The following is a 25287-nucleotide window of genomic DNA, read 5'->3' as shown; positions in this document are numbered from 1 at the left end:
GATGTTTTCTGGTCAGAAGCAAATAATTATCCATGACCATATGTAGCATCTATTCTAATGACTTAGACAAAGAGGTTTGTTTTCTTTTACGGATCTTTGTTTTAGACAATAGCTTTGAAATTTGAAATGACATTGCATTCCAGGATATACAGCCAAAGCCTGCTACCTTTCAAAGGCATATTGTTTCTTCAAATCATGAGAGGAAAACGGTCTCTCAAGAAAGCTAATGGAGTCTGAAGAGCTGTCGTGATTTTCTCAGTCTTCATTGTACTACCAGCTTGCCAGTTTTCTAGAATACTCCAGTCTCTCTACAGTATCAGGCATGTTTTGTATAAGTTCATTAATACTTTAGAGAAGATATCCTTTGCCTAATTTCCTGGGGTAAAAAGGTAATTTCTTAGGTATTTTGGACTATTTACCTAATCTAAGATTCTGAGTTTGAGAATGCCATTGAGATGGGCACTGACAGCTTAAAGGTTCTAAATCTATGGTTCCTGTATTTCTATTCTGATAATGGCTACTGAGATATTTGGCTAATGCATTGCATGCTAGAAAAATGTAATGAATTTCACAATTTCTCATATGCTGGACATTTCTTGAAGTAAAGGTAACCATTATGTTCTGGTGAGCTGAGGTAGGTCAAATACAAGGCCAAATAGGACTCAAATTCACTACCAAAATCCTTTCTCAGATACTCTAGTTATACATTATTAGAATACATTAGTTTTCAGAATTTTAAATCTGGTGCCTTAAGCATATTCTACTCAAATATTCTCAGGGTTGTTTTATTTGTATTGGGACTTTGGCATTATTCATTTTAAGTATCCAAAAGAGTGGATCAGAATAATTCACAACATGAGACTTGCATGTTGAATAAGTTTATGCATTTTTTTCACACAAAAACTGTCTCGGCTACAAATGCCAGCTCTAAAAATTCTTTCATTGAGGATATGACTTTTAAAATATGTAACTCAAAATACAATTTTATAAAATGTTTTAACTACCTTATACAAATAATACTTTAAAGTGCCGGAAAGTCTTCAGTTTGAATAAAAGCAGTGAGGGCCAATATAAAAAAATAACTTTTGAAGAAAATTAAGAGAAGAAAAACAAAGAAAAATCTATATTAGAAGAATTGTTTAACAAATGCCTCCTAAATGTTTATGTTCCCTGAACGTTGGAGTAATTACAAATAAGTGATAATAAAAAGCTTGTTAAAATGGGATATGAGACCTGAATGTCTGCCTTGTTTTCTCATCTTATAAGAAAAACAAAGAAACCAACAAATAAAAATCAAGCAATATTGCCGTTTCTGTCTGTAATTACAAGAAGTCAAGAGAACTAGCTAAAATGTACATCCTCTTACAATTGCTCTCTTTTTTTTTTAAATTTTTTATTGGATTATAGGTTTTGGGGTACATGAGCAGAGCATGCAAGACAGTTGCGCAGGTACACACATGGCAGTGTGCTTTGCTTTTCTTCTCCCCTTCACCCACATTTGGCATTTCTCCCCAGGCTATCCCTCCCCACCTCCCCCTCCCACTGGCCCTCCCCTTTTCCCCCCAATAGACCCCGGTGTTTAGTACTCCCCTTTCTGTGTCCATGTGTTCTCATTTTTCATCACCCACCTACGAGTGAGAATATGCGGTGTTTCATTTTCTGTTCTTGTGTCAGTTTGCTGAGGATGATGTTCTCCAGATTCATCCATGTCCCTACAAACGACACAAACTCATCATTTCTGATTGCTGCATAATATTCCATGGTGTATATGTGCCACATTTTTCCAATCCAGTCTATTATCAATGGGCATTTGGGTTGATTCCAGGTCTTTGCTATTGTAAACAGTGCTGCAATGAACATTTGTGTACATGTCTCCTTATAGTAGAACGATTTATAGTCTTTTGGATATATACCCAGTAATGGGATTGCTGGGTCAAATGGAATTTCTATTTCTAAGGCCTTGAGGAATCGCCACACTGTCTTCCACAATGGTTGAACTAATTTACACTCCCACCAACAGTGTAAAAGTGTTCCTTTTTCTCCACATCCTCTCCAGCATCTGTTGTCTCCAGATTTTTTAATGATCGCCATTCTAACTGGCGTGAGATGGTATCTCAATGTGGTTTTGATTTGCATCTCTCTGATGACCAGTGACGATGAGCATTTTTTCATATGATTGTTGGCCTCATATATGTCTGAAGACAATTGTTTTCTAATGTGCCAGGCCAAACTCCTGAGGGTACTTGATGAATTTCAGTCTGGTTCCCTGCATCTCAGCACCGTAGAGCACTTCCATTTTCACTTTGTGGAAAGACTGGTGAATGGTTGAAACACGGTGGTTTAGGACATAGAGGCTGCTGCCTCTATGACGTGGGTTCTAATGCAAGAAGTTACTCAACCTCCCTATGCTCCATTTAAAAATAATCTGTAAAATAAAAGGCAGTGGTAGTAATAGCCACCTCACAGTGTTGTTGTGACAATTAATGGAACTAATAACTTTTAGAAAACGTGAAACAATGCCCAGAATATAGTGATCATTATCTCTATTAGCTACAGTTTAAGAGCTGTATCCCAAGTAAAGGTAAGCCATTTTTTGGTGATGCAGAGTGAGCTGGCCTTGAAGGCCAACAGAACGTATGTGAGAAATACATCCTCCATACTGCAGGGTCAGGTAAAGAGAACAAAAGAATTGCCAGACCACACTCATAGGTTATCTGATTTTGGGAATGGACTCTGAGCCTGGGGGTGGATTGTCTCTTCTGCTTCTAGAGATGTCTGCCAGTAACATACTTAACTGAGCCCTTTTATTTCCAGGAACATACAGACATCAGGCAAGGCTTTTCATAAAACAACAGAAGATCTTCACCTGACTAAGCCAAGGTGATGCTCTTCTAGGTCTGCCTAAGTCCTAAGAAATGACAGCCTGTTTTCCTACTGTCTATATTATTGATCATATTGGAAAATAGAACAGGTCTCCAGTAAATAATGATCAAACACATGAGTGATAGCTGATGTATATGAATTTATTTTCTTTGGTTTTTGTGCCTAAAGTCAACGTCCAGAGTACAAACATGTACTAAATTGTGTGCCATATTGTAAGCAAATTAAAATAAGGATGTTAATTTATAAGGAAGAAACCCTGAGTGTTACTATTAATATTTTTGAAAATAAAAAGCGTAGTATTATTAAAATAAGTCATATCTCCTAGTACCTTTAAAATGTTTTTCAACATTTAACAACTCTTGGCCCACAATAGTGTCAATAAATGTGTGGTGAATTGCATGTTTGGCTAAGAGACACTAGACATGGACAGAATACTGTGTTGGGATTCAAATCATCTGTTCTTCGAACAAATAATTTACTCAGTTCAATTCCTATTAACATGTATTTGAATCACAACATTAAAATTACTTTCAGTTAGAATGTTACTACTTTTATTGACAGTTTTAAATTAAAATATAAGTGAATTAAAGTATTTAAAAATATGTCATTGATATCCTTTGTACTAAATAACGTGATCCATAAATTACTACACTGCTGCGTGCTATTTAAAAAGAGGAGAAATGGAAATAAACCATTTGGAAGCAAAGTTTAAACTTTTACTCCTTCTGTTTCTTGTTAACAATTATTATTATATTTAAATGTTATTAAAAGAAACAAAGGCCTTCTGAGATATTCAGCTTTTTAATTAAACATACATATATAAGAATATGTATATAATATCCCAAGAATGTAACCTTTAACCATGAGAACTATGACTCTGGAGTTTTCTTTTTAATAGGAGATTGAATTAGTCTATTTGACTGTAGCATAGCCTTTGACTTTACTCTCTGAGAATATGGATGCTGTCTGAATTATGTTTCCATATCCACAGCAGGATGACAGTTTTGTTTGCAAAACTTTTAGTTTATTTTCATATCTAGCCATCTTTATTCATGCAATTATTCAGATCTGAGATGGCACATTCCTCAAATCTCACTTTCTGACCTGCTCTTACCAGAAACAGGTGCAGTTCACAAGAAATAACAGACTTTACTATGCACTGTTACCATGACCCCCTTCAGCTCCCCTCTCTCCTCTGAACCATAATTTTTACAGCTCCCAGGTTGTCATTCCCCACCACAGCTTCCTCCCTAAATCCATGCTGGTTTGTTGTTTTCTGAACATTTCTCTCTCCGGATGGAAATAGGAAGAAAATGATGTTGAGTAAGAACTGAAATGGATGAAGAAAAATTAGTACATACAGGGAAGAACAGTAGCTCATTTTCAAGGTTGACACAAATTTATTTTTCAACTCAGTATTACAAATAATTAGAAAAAAATAAAGGAAAAGAGTATCTCCACCTTTCTAGAGAAAGTTAGGGAATGGTCAGCTACCACTTCTGCTATTTTTAACTTGGCTGAGCATGAGAAATTGTACTTTTAAAATATGATTCTTCTCAAATTGCAATTACAAAAACTTCTCATTTTGACCACAGGGTGACCTTTCCTTCTTGCTTTTATTTTCTCTGTCTTCCAGTATATTTTACTAAGAAAATGGAAGAAAATGTCAGATCAACAACGTGCTGGAGCAACGCATTTTAAAAAAAAACAGTTTGATTGAGATATAATTTACATACCATAAAATCCATCTATTTAAAGTGAACAATTCAGTGATTTTTAGTATGTTCACGGAGTTGTGCCACTATCACCACAATCAAGTTTAGCATATTTAAATCAACATTATAATGAAATCCTGCTTTCAGTAGCAATCACTCACCGTTTCTCCTACAACTGCCCAGACCTAGGCAGCTACTAACATGTATTCTGTCTCTACAGATTTGCTTATCTGGATATTTCATATAAATGAATCACACAATATATCATCCTTTTAAATTGGCTTCTTTCACCTGGGATAGTATGTTCAAGGTTCATCCAGGTTTTAGCATGTATCAGCACTTCATTCTTTTTTATGGTCAAGTGACACTCTACCAGACATTGTGTTTATCTATAAATCAGTTATGGAACATTAGCATTGATTCCATTGTTTGACTATTATAAAAAACGCTGTTCTCAATATTTGTCTACAAGTTTTGTGTAATTTTTATATTTAACATTTTGAGGAAATTCCAAAATGTTTTCCAAACTGGCTGCATCACTTTACATTGAAACCAGCAACAACTCAGGCTTCCAAGTTTTGCACATTCTGGCCAATACTTTTCATCATCTACTACATTATAACTACCCTGGTAGGTCGGAAGTGGTATCTCATTGAGGTTTTGATTTGCATTTCTCTAATGGGTAATTTCTCTAATAATATGGAACACATCAATCCATGTGCTTATTGGCTATTTACAGATCTTTGGGAAATGTGTATTCAGATCATTTGCACATTTTTAATTGGGTCATTTATATTTTTGTTACTGAGTTGTAAGGATTCTTTATGTATTCTGGGTACAACTTCTTTATCAGACATATGATTTGGAAATATCTATTCTATATCTGCGCTGCTTTTTGTCTTTCATAATGGTAGACTTTGTAGTGCAAAGTTTTTAATTTTAAGGTAGCACATTTTTTTCTATTTATTTTTCTTTCATCACTTGTATTTTTAGTATCACTCTCTGCCTCCTATGTTACTCTGTAGGCACCAATCTGATTACAGTAAACTCAGACAGATAAGCTAGGATATTTTTTCCATTGAAATACCCCTGATTTAATGATACCATCAAAGTTTACTTGTCATTTAAGGTCATATATTTACAGCTTCTGAAAATAGGGCCTGAACATCTCTGGGAGTAATTATACTATCTACCTCAATGCTTGAATAATTATTTCATCCTTTTTTTTTGCTATTGCTGTTATACTACTTGTCTTTATATGCTACAAACACAAAAATGTATTATTACAATGATTAATTTAGATCACTTTAAGTTTTTAAAAAGCTGGAAGAAGAAAGGAGAATAAGCATATATTTACAAGGTTTGTTATATTTACATTTTTATTTATGATTATTTGATGTCTTCATTGCTTCCTGTGGATTAATATTATTTTCTGAATTTTTGTATACTCTAATACACCTCTGCCCTCATTCACCTTATTTGTGTTGTTACTAACAAATACATTACATTGCTATGTGTAGCAGGCCCAACAATGCAATTAAATACATATTGTGTTATGCAATTGCTCTTTAAATAGGTGAGAGGATCCTGAAAGAAGTACGCAGTTATACTATCCTTTATGTATCCCCACATAATCACCTTTACAGATACTCTTTTTTGTCTTCTGTACGTTCAAATTACCGTCTGGCATCAGTTGATTTCAATGTAAATAATTTCCTCTGATATTTCTTACAATGCACATTTGTCAGAAAAATACCTCTTGGTTTCTATTAATAGTTTCTTGAAGATAGTATTGCCAGATATAAGAAATCTGACTGAATTTTTTCCCTAGTACTTTGAATATTTCATCCAATTGACCTGTGGACTCCACTGTTTCTGATGAGAAGAGAGTGGTTAACATCACTGGGGTTTTTTAAATCTAAGAAGTAGATTTTTTTCTTGCTACTTTTAATATTTTCTTAATATATTTGTTTTTTGACAGTTTTAATATGATGTGTTTGTGTGTAGATCTCTGCATTTATTCTATTTGTAATCCATTGAGTTTCTTGGATGTGCAATATAATATTTTTAATTGAATTTGGGAAGTGTTTGGATATGATTTCTTCAAGTATTTTTTCTGCTCATTTATCTTTCTTCTCTTTCTCTGATAATCTCAGTAGCTTAATGTTGTCCCACATTTCTCTGAAGGTTTTAAAAAATGTTTCTTCTTTCAAAGGACATGAACTCTTGTTGGGGGTTAGGGGAGCTGGGGGGAGATATCAGAGGGTGGCAGAATTAAAGAGGGATAACATTAGGAGAAATACCTAATGTAGATGATGGGGTGATGGATGCAGCAAACCACAATGGCACGTGTATACCGATGTAACAATCCTGCATGATCTGCACATGTACCCCAGAACTTAAAGTATAATAATTGTTTTTAAAATTTCTTCATTTTTCTTCTCTGCTCTTCGCACTTGGATATAGATATTGATCTAATTTCAAGTTTGCTAATGCTTTCTTCTGTGAGCTTAAATCTACTCTTGAGCTTTTTCAGTAAAATTTGTTTATTTTACACCTTCAGATTTTTAATTTTATAGACAATTTCATATGTCTATACCTTTATTGGTAATTTTTATTTTTATTTGATGAGATAATACCACTAAACCTTTCATTATCATTTCCTTTCATTTTCGGCAAATATTTTTCATAGGTGCTCTGAATTTTTTTGTTGTTGTTGTTGCTAAATCTAACATCCTGGCCCGTTAAAGACAATGCCTGTTAATTACTTATTTTTTTCCTGTGTATCAAACATACATTTATGTTTCCTTTTACATGTCATAATTGCTTTTATGTTAACATACAATTTAGATAATATATTGCAGCAACAGTGGCATCAGAGGCACAAACAGAAGATTGGAAACCTGGTGGAATGAAGCTCAGATTGCTTTTTTTCCTGTTAGCCCCACTACCCGCTTATTCTATAGTTTTTGGTGTGATTTTGTCTCTTTGTAACTTTAGCTCCTACCAGATTACACTCTTTCCTAATTTCAGCACTCACATGGCTCTGGTAACTTTTTCCTCCCCTTCACCCACTGGAGATTTTTCTTACCACTGCTGGTCTCCAGGACCTAATCATCTCTTGCTGGTTCCCTTATCTTTGTCAACTATAAAGTCTCGTTTCAAAATATCAGCTAAGTATGGATTCTATTTCCTAATGGATCCATGACTTGTTAGTTTGGTGAGAATCTTCACTTCCAACTTAGCACCTATAACTACAGACTAGATATTTAGTCTCCTATTTTTGAAAGTTCTCTGATAATGCACGTTTATTGTCTATTCATACATTTTAGGACACTTTGTAGGACCCAGAATCTGTCATTATTTATATTTATTAGCTATAGAAATTGTCCATGCATAAATTTATCCAATATATATTTATCAAAGAAAATATGTATTTATCAAAGTGTATTGAATAACTCAAGAAATTTCTGGAAGGCTAGGGAAACATGCCTAGAAAATGGGACAGGAACAAAGGTGGGCAGTCATCAGATAGGTCTGTAGTTAAAATCAGTAACACTAGTCCAATGAAGAGCCTGCTGCAATTTCCAAAGAATATGAGCAACCTGTTTAAAGTGCCACGAGCACTACTGAACACTAGACACGGTGCCATACTGCCTCTGGGATTTGTCCCTGCTCCTGATGCTGCACACTGGCGGAATGGGTTCTTCGTTCTTATCTCCCAATTTCGAGTCCAGAGTTGGTGACTCAGTTTGACAAAGCCCGTATTTCATGTCATGCCCTGAGAAAACTAGTATCTGGCATTTTCAGCTCACATGGTAGAAAGTAGACTGGATCTCCACCAACACTCCAAGTAAGGAATTGTTCATCCATAAAATGGGAACTGGATGCTTGTCATAGAGGACATGAGAAGTGACCACCACCACATATCTATCTGTCTGCCAAGCATTATTTTTGGCTCTCTAGCAATAAAACCTTTTCACATAGTTCCACTTCAAAAATGAAAATGAAATAAAGCAACCCGAGCCTAATGTAGTACACTATGCCTTGTGAAACCAAAATGCATTCTCACCTTCTGCAAAGAAGAGCAACTCAAAATGTCATCAGTTACTACATTTAGTTAGAACACCAGGATCTCTAGAGACATGTTTATTACTTCTGACCTCAATATGTCTTCATAAATACACACACACATACACACACACTCACACACACCCATGTTTCAGCTACTTATTTTATTTTTGTGCAAAATATTTTCCCAACTTTATTGAAATATCATTAATAAATAAAAATTCTATATATTGAAAGTATACCACATAATATTGTGGAAGGCAGCTATGCTCACCACTATACCACCAATGCCACATAATATTTTGATAAACATATACACTGCAAAATGGTTGCCAAAATCATGTCTTGATATTTTTTAACTATAGAATTATTGCCAACATGCCCTATAGAAAACAGTAGAAGAATTGAAACTGAAAGAATATGGAAGAAGAACGAAAACACATAACTTTGTTTCTCCTCTATTTGGGGTTGTTTACCATCCTTTTTCAGACATGGAAACTGTGCTCCACGTGCCTAATCCTCAAGTCTATGGATTTCTTTCTATACTTTAAATAAAGAATTTTTGTCATCTCCATATCCTATGATGCAAGATGCTATTGAATCTGGTTTCAGTTAACTAAACCAAACACACAAAAGCCCCAGGCTGCCTAATGTGTCATACCAATCTATAATCGTTCATAAACTTGATAAACGTTGGGATGGGAGAAGGTAGATAGAGGTAGGCTTTTCCCACTGCTCACTGAAATTTTGAGAGTGCATTGATAAAAGAGAGGTTAAAACTGCCCAAAGTGTGTACAAGGTCAAATCAAAATGCATCGTGGACATTATTTTCATTTGGCACTTAAAGTAACAGAAGTGTGTTGGCAGAAGGAAAGAAAAAGCACGAATAAATGAAAAATGATTATCAGCTTGCATTATTAATGCTTAATATCAATTATAAAAGCTATCTACATTTACAATTGCTTTTTGAAAAGTGGGTATTATCAAGTGCTCGTGTTATGATCACTTTCAGCAGTACTTATCGCCCTGAATAGTGTAGTTTCTTTTAAAGACATGGCATACAGCTATGGCTTTCTTTTTCTTTCATCCTCAGGCCAGTGATGAGCATCAAATAGAATGTCTTTTCTCATAGTAAGCAATTCACTGTGTGTTGATAACATTTCATCAGCAGATTTCTAGACATCTCACTAAATTTAAGCTTCTTACCAAGATTTATGATGTTCTTACTTTTTGTCAATCATTTTCCCAATGGCTTGAAGTCAGAAACGATGGAATTTTGCAATTCATAAACTATTGCAGCCTCATTATCAGCAGAAACTCCTTGACCTGTAATCTTCAAATTGTGCAGTCTTTCATGATTCTTAAATACCTGAATTCTTCCTGAGTCAGCCTACTTCTCAGCCCCTTCTGCTAAGTCATCATACTCCTAAGTGGCCTTGTTCAGATCTTTGAATACGTTTGGCACTTTCTGCTGTACCAATATGGTGTTCAGGGACAGCCAACACTGATTGTAATTCCCAAGCACTGGGCAAGTTAATTCTCTGATTTTTTTTTTTTTTTTCAAAATCAATATGCCATACGTAGGTAACATGTTGAAATTTTCCAGAAACGGTAAGGCAGGACAATAGGGTCTGGAGGCAGGGAACCTAACACTGAGCTGACTTCCCAGAACTGAATCACAAGGAAAACCCCACCTCTCCACATCGAAGTAACCAAAGGATAAGAGGCTACTCCCTTGCCCAGATAAGAAATGGAAAGTATCTCTGATTGGTCACCTCCCCAAACCAGTCTTCATATATAACTTTGTTACTTTACTTCAGCCTCTGATTGGTCCCTTCCCACGACCAATCAGACTGCTTATGGCCTACTCCTTCTTTTATAGAGGGTGTAACCAATTCACCAATGGGAAAACTCTAGAGGGTGTTTAAACCCCAGAAAGTTTTGTAACCAGAGCCCTTGAGCCACTTGCTCTAGCCCATTACCACTCTGTGGAGTGTACTTTCATTTCATTAAATTTGTGCTTTTGTTGCTTCATTCTTTCACCGTTTTGTGTGTTTTTTTCCAATTCTTTGTTCAAAATCCCAAGAACCCGGATGACTCATAGTCAAGACCCTCCTCCACTGGTAAAAGTAGCAATAGCTGACTTTCATAATTATTATTTGTTTTCTCATCCTGAGGAACAGCTCACTTAAACAATTATTGTGAATATGTGTATTGCAATAATTTTGTCTTTTATGTAGTCACCTCTGTCAAAACACTTTATTACCTCTAGTGTTTTTTCTAATATTTAATTTTTGGTGCCTCTTAGACTCACCCATTTTCTTCACAGGCATTTCTACTTTGTTATAAGACTTTTTAAATGTACTCGTGAACAAAAAAGATGGCAAAAGTAAACAACATATTTTTAAATGCAAATACAAGACAAAACTTCATTGAGGCAAAACTACATCATGCTCTGCATATTTTTACATTAATTTCCATGTGCTATAAATGTTTTCATGGAAACTTGCATGTAGGTTTGCTATACAAGGTTTTCAATTTAGATAGTAAGAATCAGTTAATTTCATTGAAAGTTATAATAACATCTATTCAGATGATTAGAGTATACCTAGCATGGAATATATTCATTTATCCATTGCATGCTAAGGATAAACAGGATTATTTCCCCAAATGCTAGTTGTGTTTTCACATCAACTCTGTCCAGAAAACCCATCTCAGATTGTCTGTATTTTTTGGTCTTCCATAATCACATTTTGTACCAGTTAAATGATTTGTTTTGTGTAACAGGAGCAAACTTGTTAATTTAAACAGAATATTTATGCAGAGGGTAGCAAGCAGTACACAAGAGTCAGGAAAATTGAAGAATCACGTTGAAAAAATGGTGAAGAAGAGGAAAAGCTAGGTTGCAGCTAGCAGCAGACCGGCTGCCATATCAACTAGCAGCTCTGTGAGAACTGTTGGGCTGCTGCTGCTGCACACCACATATGCCAGCTTGCACCTCTGTCACTGTCAGCACCAAATACTGTATTCTCCCTGTGCCCTGCACTGCTTCTGCTATGGCTGCTCCTATTCCTGGGACTTTGGTGATGTTGCTATTATTGCTACAATTGATGTTCTATGGTTTTCTCCCTAAATTCCAATTCAAAGTCTAAGGTGGGGAAGAATGATTTAAAAAACTAGATCACATGCTCTCAATCTAGCTGCAAGAGAGGCTGAAAATCTAACATTTCTCTAGAAAGAAGACTTTTTCTTTATTCCTACTCAAAAGGTCAGAGGAACCCACACATGGGACAAGTTATCAGATGGACAGTTATCCGATATCAACTCACCTCTATTGTTTATCTTATGAATTTTCCATTGTTTCAATGAGTCGAAGGTATTGACTTGTCAGTAAAGTAGAGAATGAGAAACCCTAAATATAAGTTGATGGATCAATGGAATTCTCAATACAGAGACAATGGATAATGGGCATAATAACAGTATCATCGGTTTTAATTTGTGGTTGAAACTACAAATCCAATATTATTATGAATGTGCTTTAAATTTTTCTTTTAATGTGCAGTTAGGACTTCAAGAATTTACCCATTATTAGCGAATTTGAAGGAGCATTTAATGAAATGACTGACCTGGGTTAAATACATACACTGTGGACATGAAAACATGTGAAAATAATAAGCCCATAGGAGACATGAGGTCTTGACCTGAGATTAATCAAGCTCTCTCACCTGCTGAGTTAGCCATCTGTTTATTCTTATTCTTCTTTTCTAACAAGCTTACATGAAACACATACTGAAAGGAATTATAAACTTTCAGGCTGATGCTAGATTTTGTCAAAAGGCTTAGACCAAGTTTATACTTCTTATATTTCTTAGCTCTATTATTTTGCTATCTCAAACCCGTTATCTGCTCTTCTGTCTGAAACATTTGCATTTTTAAAATCTCTTCACCCAGAAGAGGGCATGTAAAAACAGCAGAGGGGCTTGAATAATGTTCACATGTAATATAAAAATAATACAGTGTTTTAGAACACGTTCCCCAAATAAACATTGTTTTCCTTTGGTAACTCTACTGTGCTCTCTATCTTTGTGTGTGTATATATAGTATATATAACATATATAATATGATATATATATCATAGATGTTATATAATGTATATAATACATGTTATATATAATTGTATAATACATATATCCAACATTTGTCCTATTTCCTCAAGCCATATGGTTTCTAACAAAGTACCTAGCTAGATTATTTATGTATAAATGCTGAATATGGGATAGCTAAACAAGTAGTAATGATTATAATAATGGATTGAGTTTTTACTGTGTGCAAAATTGTCAGCTAGGCACTTTTTTGTGTGAATTATTTCTAATTGTTCAAACATCTCCACTAGATTTATACATCCACAGAGAGAAAACATAACTTTTCCAGTGTTACAGAACTCTTAAATGATGGTGCTAGAACTGAGCACACATTGCCCACATTTGAGGTCCCAGAAAACAAATTGAGAACTGATACATAAAGAAAAAGAATCAAGAGTCTGTTCACCTTTCCACCTTTTCCATTGTGAACTGTACTTAAACCAATTAAGTTGTGAAAACTCTCCTCCAGATTATAAATGAAGAATAGTGGGGTCAGAATGTCAGCATTTTGTAAATTCAAGAAAAAGAAAGACCTAGTAACAGCTAAAAACACAAAGGAGAAAACACTAGACTTCATGAGCCTCCTGGTGTTAGCACACAGCAACACATTTCAGAATCTGGTGAAGACTCTTAACAGTAACATGGCGCAGAGAAACATGTTAAATAATACCACAGGGATGAAGTCAACCAAAGGCATACTGTGTATAACGACCTGAACAGTCAATAAATAAACTACAAGAGACAAAGAGAGAGAAAGATTATATAGATTAAAAGAAACTTTAGGAATGTAACACCCAAATGCAATATACAGATTTTGTCAAGATCTTGATTCATTTAAAAATTATCGAATAGAGATATTTAAACACTGCCAAAATATTTAGTGTTATTAAACAATTAACTGTATAAATGTTTTAGGCATAATAAATAACTATATTGTGGTTACGTCTAAAAAGTGTTATATTTTAGATATCTCTAATAAATATTGATTAAAGTGCATATATTTTAAATTTGGATCAATTGTCCTTAAGGAAGAGTTGAAGAAGGTGTACATATATAAGACTGAATTTGGGAGATGAGACAATGAATTTTCTCATACCATTCTTTCAATATTTGTAAATATTGATCCATGATTTTAAAAGAAGTATAATTTTTTAAAAAAATCTAAAATACAAAGAAGAAATTGAGTATTTTTGACTTCTTATAAGTAATATCAAGCACTCCAACATATTAATTTTTTTTTCCAAATTTTTGGCTCTCTATTAGTGAATAGCAACGGTAAATCATGTTTGTGTCATAAAAGATGATTTCTCTACGTTTCAGAAGACTCAGAAAGTGTGCCAGTTGTGTTTGTTGATAGTCAATATCTTGCCTAGACCTGTTGTTTGATGTGGCAGTATAAAGTATTAAATATTGTTTACCATATGCCTTTTCTAATTGCTTTCTATTTTAATTCTTCAATGGAAGGCATTAAGGTGAAATTTGTTAGACTGGGGAGAAGGAGAAGTCATTTAAAGGAAAACCTATTTTTACCCACAGAACATTTCTGACACCAAATGCGTGCGAAGTTTTCCCATACCGACTGACTCACCAACTGTAAGGATACTAATTTGATGTCCTACAGTTTAATTCTGCAACTACCTGGTGTTAGTGCCGATCCATGAGGTTAAGGGCTCAGTCCCACAAGTCTGCTTCCTTCTTCAAATGCCAATCCCAAGTTCCAGGTTGTCACCTATACTTCTGACCAACCAGCTACAAATCAGAGTTCTCACAACCTCTCACCCTCCTCGTGTTAAATAATTTGCTACAACAGCTCATAAAACTCAAGAAAATGTTTACTTAAATTTACCAATTTATTGTAAAGGATATGACAAAGAAAACAGATGAACAGCCAGATGAAGAGGTAGATACATAGAATAAGGTCTGAGGGCTCCTGAGCACAGGAGCTTCTGTGCCCATGGAGATGTGATGTGCCACCCTCCAAGCACAGTGATACATTTGATGCCAGAACATCTCTGAATCCTGTAGTTGAGGGATTTTTTTGGAGGTTTCATTACATAGGCATGATTGATTACTAACTCAATTCCCAGCCTCTTTGGGGCTTAAAGCTCCAAATTTCTAATCATGGCTTGGTCTTCCTGGCAACCAGCCCCCATCTTAAAGCTATTCAGGAGCCCACCAATGAGCCCACCTCATTAGAACAAAAGATATTCTCATCACTCAGAAAATTCCAAGGAATTTAGGAGCTTTGTGTCACAAACCAATTTCAAAGATCAAATTGAACAAAAGATGCTCCTCGCACCCTATCATTCAGGAAATTACAAGGTTTTTCGGAGCTCTGTGTCAAGAGGCAGGTGTAGAAACGAAATATATAGTTTTTATTATGTCACACCATTATTTGCTTGCAACACATGCAAGCATAAATAGCATATATGTGGCTACTGGCAGAGCTCAGAAGCAGGGTTTTGCTTACAGCTTTAGAAGAACTCACTTAGGTATGGAAGCTTTGGTGGCAGCTTCTCTGAAATTCCTCCATGAAACTGTGATGCTGATAATTGCCTATTTATTCATCTGAGTGTTGGTTACCAGGGTGCTTAGTGTGTGAAAATAATTGAGCTCTGTAAGATGATATGTGCACTTTTCTGTGTATGGTCTACTTTTTGCAATACAATGTTAAGACGAAAACCAGAATAGTCAGGCCATGGTAAAAAAAAAAAATCTATATGCCTTTTCACATTTGTTTCAGTTGAACAAGAAAAGAAGGTCTACCCTGTGGTACCGAAAGACAGAAAAGGCCGATCACAGATAAATTCATATCTGCATTATTTATGGATATCCAAACCGCAACTCAACCGATTAAGACCTTAGCTTTAGATTAACCCTATGCCAAACGTAGAGTAATGATAGATCTTTCTTATGTGAATTGAAGCATCCCACGGTTCACATTCAATTTGAACTTTGATAGCAATTTTGAGGACTCTATCAGGGCCTGTAGCTGCATTAGGAATCGTGAAATATTGTGAGAAACATTTCCTGGCTCATTTCAATTTGGTGTATAATAACTCAGCTTCACTGCTAATGGTATCTTAAGGTGGAAGCCATAAAACTTGTGCATGAAAGAATTACAGGGAAAGAAATATGAGCCTGACATTCTGACCTGAGGGTCAGAGAGTGGACTTGTAGATAAAAAACTCAGGGAGACATCTTCTTTAGAGGAAGATTAGGATAGGGAATATGTATATGAGGGAAAGGAATTAGGAGTTGCTCTGTTTGACACATTTAACCCATTTTAGAGCGAGCAAAGTTTAACATAATGTAGACGATAAAATTATATTTTGAGCCATTATTAAACATTGATTTTAAGATACTGATGCATACAATAATATGTATGTTTTTGGAGATAATTAATTTTTAATATTTTAGATGTGGGGAATTATTTGTCGGGTTAATTGGTCATACAAATGTTCAAATAATCACATCAATTCTAACACAATCAATCTTAAGTATTACATGTATAAAATATATAATATATATTTATAAACATATATTATTATATACAGACATAAGTATTATATACAATATAATTAATAATATAAAAATAGAATTAATATAATTAATAATAATATATAAGTATTATATATAATATTTATGTTTATGTGTATATATCCTAATTAAATAGTTGTGTGTGTGTGTGTGTGTGTGTGTGTGTGTGTGTGTGTGTGTGTATCCTAATCAAACTAACATTGTATACTGAGTTCTATTTCACAGAGTATTTTGACTTAGGAATGACATTACATATATCAAACATTGTGCATGCACTACATACAGACCAATAATTCCTAGGAAATTATAGTCAAAACAATCTGTTCATATTTCCCAAAGAAAATGTGATTTTTAATTTTTAAAAATGGTAATATAAGATAATACTATCTTTGTAAGAAACTCAAACATTACCAAACAAAGAAAATACTATCAGAAGTCCTTGATCTCTCCCCTGTTAACCACTTTAGACCAGAGGGGCAAAAAAAACTTATTAACAATTACTACACATTTCAGTAGCTTTTGTGCTTTTCAAGTCAATATGTATTTATCTACCTTTTTCTTCATATATAACAGAATTTTTAAAGCTTAAGTGGATCATTGTTTTCTGTAACTCTTCTTCCCACTTAACAATACATTTTGAAGTTGTCTTCTATGTTAATAGACATATATATACATACCCCAATCTGTTTAACCACTGCGTATTCTTCAACATTATGAACGTATCATAATTTTGCTGACCTATTTCCAAAATGTTCACTATTATAAATAACAATATAAGAACTTACAATTTCACGTAAGATGCTTCTAAGCACAAGCTCTGGGGTCAGACATTTCTGCTATCTAACTAGTGTGAACTCTTGAGTGAGGTATTTAATTATTTTGAGATAAATATTTTTAACCTATAAGAAAACAAATAATAAGTACCAACATCACAGGGCTACTGTGAGTAGTAAGTGAGTAACAGGTCCTTAGCATAGAACCTGGAATCTAGAAAATATTTAGTAAATACTAGATAATGCTATGCATGAAATATATATATTATAAATATGCCTTATGTATTTTATACATATATATATGGTTACAGGGAAAGAAATATGAGCCTCACATTCTCACTAACTATATATAGATTTATATATAGTTAGTTTATAAGGCATATTTATAATATATATACTTTATACATAATGTATAATATCACCTTTATAATGCATATATTTTCTAATGTGTTAAATGCCTCTAACATACTGAGATATAAAATGCTCAATATGTGTTAGTATATTTTTCATGCATTCTTCTCTATTACTAACATTTAATGTTTAGAACACCTGTAAAAGCAGTTCTTATGAACATTTATAGTAGTTTTATAAAAGTAGAACACTGAAAAATACCAATCATTTGTTAATAATGTCATTTGTCAACATTTTCAGCCAACCAAGATATTTTTATTGCTATAATATTTACAAATTTTTATGAGATACATGTCATATTTTGTTACATGTATAGAATGTGTAATGAGCCAAGTCAAGCTATTTAGGGTATCCCTCCTCTCAGGTATTTATTTCCATGCGGTAGGGACATTTCAAGTCCTCCCTTCTAACTATTTTGAAATATACAATACGTTATTGTTAACTATAGTCACCTACTCTGCTATCAAACATGGGGACTTATTCCTTCAGTTTAACTATATGTTTGTACCCATGGACCAACCTCTCTTCATCTCCCACTGCATATAAGCCTCTGTTAACTGTCATTCTCCTCTCTCCCTCTATGAGATCAACTTTTACTTCTCACATAGTGCATATGACATACAGTATTTGTCTTTCTGTGTCTGCCTTATTCCACTCACTTAACATAATGATGCCCAGTTCCCTCCATGCAGCTAAAAACAACAGGAATTTAGGCTTTTTATGGCTGGATAGTATTCAACTGTCTATATGCCACGATTTCTTTCTTTATCTGCTGTGGGACACTTGGATTGACTCCATGTCTTTGCTATGGTGCTATCTTGTGAATAGCACCAGAGTAAACATGTGACTGCAGGTATCCCTTTGATATAATTATTTCCTGTCCTTTGGATAAATACCCTGTAATGCAATTGCTAAATCATTTTTAACTACATATAATCTCTTGTTTTATGAACTGTTTTTTTTTTTTCAATTTTATGAGCTCAAATTACTCAGTCTTTTCCTTATGGTTTTAGGGAATTGTGTCATGCTTAGAAAAACATTTCACAAAAATTAAAACAATATTATCTTATGTTGGCCTATGATTTATGTTTTTTTAATGTTACCTTCTAAATCCTTCTGGAATATGTATTTTTATATCACGTGAAATAGACATCTCGTTTGTATTTTTTTCCAAACGAAAAGTCAATTGCTTTTAAGTCATTTTTTATTACTTTGCTCCATGAATTTGAAATGTCAATTTTGATGATATAACAGATAATTTCATATGCATGAGTCTCTTTATGGGGTCTCTATTTGGTCATTGAAATTAGTTAATTTTTTAAAAAAAAAAACTGTGATACATTTGGCTGCTTTGAGTATGAATGTTAACCTTGCCTTGTGGACACAATTGAAAAGATTTCCAACCACAGATATTTATTCCTTTTTCCAGAATAGGATAACAATCCTCAGTGCATTCATTATTCTACAATATATGGGTTGGGGCCTGGAGGAGAATTAGAAAGATGTCCCCAATCTGTCTCCAAATTGAACTATTTTCTCTTCTCTGCTGGAGCTGACCTTGCCTCCAGTTATTAGAATTTGACATGAAATGCTGCAGGCTGTGTAGTAGATGTTTTCTGTCTACCCTCTACTTTAGTCACCACAGCTTTCCCCCAACCATTAGGGAATTTGCAAATGTTAATTCTTTTTTTCTGTCATCAGCCACGTTGACTAGTCCCTCTGCCTACACATTTTCCTCTCTAGGCCCAAACATGATATCCCTTGCCTTTTGAGACCTCCAAGAGTGTCTCTTCCCATTATATTTTCCAAATAGACTCTACTTTTTTGCAGTAATTTCCATTATCTTTTTCACAGAGGAGAATGATGGCGAGGCTCAAAGAGCTTCAATGACTTCCTCAGAGATGAGGGATGAACCTTATGTAGCCCCGTGACGTCTTCATAATCCACCACTGCCAAGCTGACACTCCATTATCACCTTAGTAAACTGTTGTAAATGTGTGTGTGTCATGGTAGATTAGAGAATTATTGAAGGATTCTTTCTAAAATGATTTAAGGACTTGGCACACCCTAAGGCCTGGCTATCTACCTTTGAGGTGCTCGTAGTAGTGTAGGAAAAATGCACTACTTTCTTCTCCTCCAGCATAACGTCTCAGTGTATGAAGGTGTGTGACAGTGCATGCGTCTTCTGTTACAGTGTGTGTCATGATCAATCAACTCAAAATAAAGCTCTGGCCCTTTAAGTTAAATATTAGTGTGAATGGGTATTAAAAAGTGTTGAAAATTAGGACATTGATCTAGAAAGACTGAGGTACTTGCTTTAAAGGGGCAGTATAGCTCTATAATCTATAATTTAACTGTACACATTTGCATGCCTCTTTATCTCATTCTGAAAAGTTAATGTAATTGGAATCAACAGTTTATATGAAAATAATTATCATTATGGCAAACCATGGGACATAAATGGTAACTATGTTATTCATTAACATATTCTTTAGCTAAGGTGAAGATTAATAATTTTCCTTCATCTATTGTAAGGATGTGAAATGTTTATTTCATTAACAAGTTCAAACCACAGAGGTTAGCTGAGCCTCTAAAATACCACCAAATTTAAGTCTATAAAAATTTTATATTATAATTTGAACTGTAAAAACAAACATTTTATTTGAAAGGGTAAATTTTAGGACATCAAAATTAAATTAGAAAAAAATTGCTATTCTGTGTTACTGTACTTAATTTTATCTAAAATGGACATAAAACAAAAATATATATGTATATATTTGAGGGTTCAAATTTAGTTTATTTTTGAAAACCAATATAGTTAAATCATCTTACAGGCATATTGTAACAAGCTAAGTGGTAAGAATTTAGTATAGTTTAAACAGAAATACTGAAAAGAAATGGAGTTGCAGAATTCATTAGTGTAGTATTTATAAGATGCTTGGAACTAGAAGTCTGCAGGGATTTAGACTAAATGTGATGGAAGCCAACTCTCTAACAGGGGAAAGCCAATGACTACTCTGCAGCTTACACAAATGGAGAAACTTGGAATCAAAGTCTTGAAGTTCTCTTCCTGAAATAAAAAATGAGGAAGTCCATGAATTTCTAAATGCAGTCTCAATATGATAGCATAGCTGTTATCACATATATTTATTTTTGCTAGCTTAATGTTGAATCTATTGTAATCCATCTTGCTTAAATGAGAAAAAAAATCATTTCTTGCAGTAACACAAAGGGTTAACAGAAAGACTAAAATTAACCTTTCTTTTATTTGTCTCTTTTAGAGTTCTGATCGCCTTTGATATGTCATGACCCAACAGGTGATGTACATCCATTCATTATTTATACATGTATTTCTTTATTAGCAACTCATAAGCTAAGTAATTTCAAGAACCCAGTTACTTGAAAAAGAATGTGATGATTACTAAAATTTAACAAATTCCATCATTAGATAATAAACAACATAATGTACATAAAATAGTATTATTAAATGTAAATCTTAAGTGTCCAAATTATAGAGACATCGATGAAGAACATATTTCAGATTATTTTTTCACTTATTATTGAAATATAAATTGTTATTAACAAGAAAGTTTCATTATTTCATCTGATCAAAACAAATGTCTGTTTTGAGTATAACACTAGTCCCAGTAATATCAATATTATTATAAACAAAATTTTTATCCCTTCTTATCATTTGTTAAGCCCTTAAGTTGTCTTGACAATGTAGAAAGTTTAAATCAATATTGTTTGTGAGATTGGTTGTGTGGTGGCTCATGCCTATAATCCCAGAACTTTGGGGAACTGAGGCAGGAGGATTGCTCCAGCGTAAGAGTTTGAGACCCACCTGAGCAACAGAGTGGTACCCTGTCTCCACAAAAAATAAAGTTAATAAAAAATTAGTGACATGATGTGCCATGCACCTGTAGTCTCAGCTACATGGGAGTCATGGGAGGTCAAGGCAAGAGGATGGCTTGATTCCAGGAGGTTGATGGTGCAGTGATGCCTGAGTCACAGAGTAAGACCCTGACTCAAAAAAAATAAAAAATAAAAAGAACTGGTGGTGAGAATTTCTTGTTAACAAATTTAAAAATTCTATTTCAAAAGCTAGAGTTGTCTTAAAAGGAAAATTCATCAAAACCAAGTGATTATTATGGTGTCAAACACCAGAAACAATTATTTTAATTATTTCCTTTAAAATAATATTAATTTGAAGCCTAGCATTTAAGATGATCCAGGTTGAGGAAAGCTGCCTGGGGCAGATAAAGTCTTATCTGTGCATGCCCCACCTGCACCATAGCTCAGAGACTCTGCAAAGCGGCTCACCTCCTTGGGTTTTATAACAAGACATGCTGGTTTGAAATGTTGAAGGACATCCTATTTCTAAGGAGGGCTGAAAACAAGTCAGATGTTTTTTAGTTAGCCCTTTCTCTTTCAGCATGTTTTATTCCCAGAACATTCTGCAGTTATTCTGAAGCACTACCTAGAATAGGGTAGATCTGGATTGGCCCAAAGTCACTTAAAAGACTGTCCTACAAGAGTATGCACCATGGACCAACAGCACAGCATCACCTGGACACTCACGGAAACGCGGAATCTCTCTTTCTTCCCTCAGGGACTGAAACAGACTCTGCATTTTTAATTGACTTCATTTAAGAAGTCCTGCAGGTGATTCATATGCGTATTAAATGTGAGGCGCTCAGCTTCCACCAACCTTCCACTAGTCTCCAGCCTGACTCTTAACAGACTCCAGTAGCCAATGCAATCGCCTAGATCTTAGATTCCTCTCCATTATGCTGAAGTGTCAGGTCTGAAAGGGTCTGTAAAGGGATCTTCTACATTTTTGAAGAAAGTTAAGCAAGTAAGAAACATCTCTGTCCAGGGTGCATATTTTCACTCTTAACAGCCTGTGATATGTAAGTATGCAATGTAAAATCCACTCGCTTATGTCAACCGAAGAAAATGACTAGACAAGTCTCAATCATTTTAGGAGATTTATTTGCCAAAGTTAAAGACGCGCCCAGGGAGACAGGTCTATGCCTTTCTTAGAAGTTGATTTGAGGGCTCCAGATTTAAAGGGGAAAGGGTGGGATATTGAGAAGCACAGTGTTCACACAAACAAATGGGGGCAGAGGAACAACGTCGGGAATCTGCCTTTTTCGTAAGAAAACACAGACAAAATTTGGTAGGGGAACAATCGTATATGCATTTGCGTCTGGCAGACTGAAGGGACTGCACCTGTGAAGATAAGCTACCCATTTTCATTGCTATGGTGAAGTTTTAACAGCTCACCAGGAATTTCCTAATGGGCAAAATACGAGAGAGGTATATAACCTTCATCTGGTAGCCATCTCATTTAGGAACCAAAGTACGGATGCGAGTTTGTGTAACCCAGTTCCCAGCCTGACTTTTCCCTCTGGCTAAATGAGTCTGGGGTCCCACAGTTTAATTTTCTTTCACACTTACAAAAGCAGTAAGAGCACCAAAGGGTACGTAGGTCCAAGTGAGAACTTAAATGGAGAAACCACTAAGGAGCTTTTATTAGTGACTAATTAATGCTTTGGGTGATGTCAACTCACTGAAGAAACAGGCCCGGCTCGGTGGCTCACGCCTATAATCCCAGCACTTTGGGAGGCCGAGGCGGGTGGATCACGAGGTCAAGAGATCAAGACCATCCTGGTCAACAAGGTGAAACCCTGTCTCTACTAAAAACACAAAAATTAGCTGGGCACGGTGGCGCGCGCCTGTAGTCCCAGCTACTAGGGAGGCTGAGGCAGGAGAATTGCTTGAACCCAGGAGGTGGAGGTTGCAGTGAGCCGAGATTGTGCCATTGCAGTCCAGTCTGGGTAACAAGAGCGGAACTCCGTCTCAAAGAAAAAAAAAATGGTCTTGTTTCAAGAAATAATTTTATGGGAACATTTTATCAGCCAAGTTGAGTTTCAGTTTTACAAAATTACTAACTGGAACTTAATAAACAATTTTAAAGTTGCCTCAAAAAAAGTATAAAATATTTTCATTTTTGTTCAAAATGGAGAATATTTAACTCTGTAAGCCCCAAACAACTGAATGGATCCTTCTTTTGGCCAAGGGCATTGCAAAGTGAATCTGAAAAACTAGATCAAGCCAAGCTGGAAAGAGGGGGTCAGACATGCCTCATTTTACCTTCCTCCCTTTGGAATTCAGGTACGGCTGATCAGCATTAACATTAAAACAGAGAGCCTAAGATTGACAAAACAGACAGTTTGCAGCAATAAGAAACAAAATTCCAACCTGACTCTAGTATAAGATCCCTTAACACATAGAGGGACATGAAAGAAATCGAAGTATTTTACCCCATAAAATATCTGTTGACATATTTTGAAACAGCCCTGCAAAGTTGTCTCTTGTGGGGATATCTACATTCCATAGAGAGCCCTTCTCTTTTTCCAGGCAGTTTTTAGGATGTAATAAGAGACATTTACTTCTTACTCTCTGAAGCCTGCTACTTGGAGACTTCATCTACATAATAAGAACCTTGGGGCTTTCACAACCGCCTGTATTTTGACTACAAACATTTCTTTCTGTTGACTTCAGCTTTTTAGGCAGAGCTTTCCCTTTCAACCAGTTGCCTTCAGGACACTTTTGAATCTACCTATAACCTGGAAGCTCCCAAGCCACCCTTTTTAACCCCCTCCCTTGCTTCAAATTTTCCTTCCTTTCCAGACCAATCCAATGTACACCTTGCATGTATTGATTGATATTTGCCTATACCTTCTGTCCCCCTAAAATGTATAACATCAAGCTGTAATTCACCCACTTTGGGCACATGTTCTCAGACTCTCTTGAGGCTGTCTGTGCCTCAGGCCTTAATCATATGTGGCTCAGAACAAATTTCTTCAAATATTTTAGAGAATTTAATTCTTTTGTTGTTGACAATCGATACATTTGTCATGCCAGGTTTTCTTCCCATCCTGGATATTTATGCTCACTAATCAATATTTAAAAATCTAATTTCTAGAATGATCTAATTTTTTAAAAATTCAGGTCAGGCATAGTGGCTCATACCTGTAATCCCAGCGCTTTGGGAAGCCAAAACAGGTGGATCACCTGAGGTCAGGAGTTCAAGACCAGCCTGACCAACATGGTGAAACTCCATCTCTACTAAAAATACAAAAAATTAGCCAGGCGTGGTGGCAGGTGCCTGTAATCCCAGCTATTCAGGAGGCTGAGGCAAGAAAATCACTTGTACCCAGGAGGTGGAGGTTGCAGTGAGCCAAGATTGCACCGTTGTACTTCAACATGGGTGACAGAGTGAGACTCCATCTCAACAACAACAGCAAATTCAACAGCAATATTTGCAGTTATTATGTCTATATCCTTAGTAGCCCCAAAGAAATAAGAAAATGTTGGTTGGTTGCCAGATCTTTTCCCTAGATGAAAGGCTATTTTTCTAATTTTGTAACACTGTGTATTAGTCTACGTTTGCATTGCTATGAAGAAATACTTGAGTCTGGGTAATTCACAAAGAAAAAGAGTTTAATTGGCTCATGATTCTGCAGGCTTTACAGTAAGCATGATACATCTTCTCAGCTTCTGGGGAGGACTCAGGGAGCTTTTACTCATGGCAGAAGGAAAAGTAGGAGCAGGCACTTAAAATGGCAAAAGCAGGAGCAAGAGTGAGAGCAACGGGGGAAATGCCACACTTTACAACAACCAGCTTTTACAAGAACTGACTCACTACCACCAGTACAGCACCAACCTGTAAGGAATGTGCCC

At 35.2% G+C, this 25287-nt stretch overlaps 1 long non-coding RNA gene across 2 annotated transcripts in view; it reads right to left on the bottom strand.

The window, feature by feature from the left end:
* Positions 1–20324: 20324 nt before the first annotated feature.
* The window catches only part of LOC108593700 (uncharacterized), a 493787-nt gene continuing 488824 nt past the window's right edge, over positions 20325–25287 (bottom strand). For both annotated transcript variants that reach the window (XR_013522982.1, XR_013522981.1), the window contains one exon: positions 20325–20605. This is a non-coding gene — a long non-coding RNA (uncharacterized LOC108593700). The remainder of the gene's footprint in view (positions 20606–25287) is intronic.

Source organism: Callithrix jacchus, chromosome 10 (assembly GCF_049354715.1).
Source record: "Callithrix jacchus isolate 240 chromosome 10, calJac240_pri, whole genome shotgun sequence".
Lineage (NCBI taxonomy): Eukaryota > Metazoa > Chordata > Mammalia > Primates > Cebidae > Callithrix > Callithrix jacchus.
The sequence above is the reverse complement of the archived record's forward strand: the minus strand, read 5'-3'. Positions and strand labels throughout refer to the sequence as shown.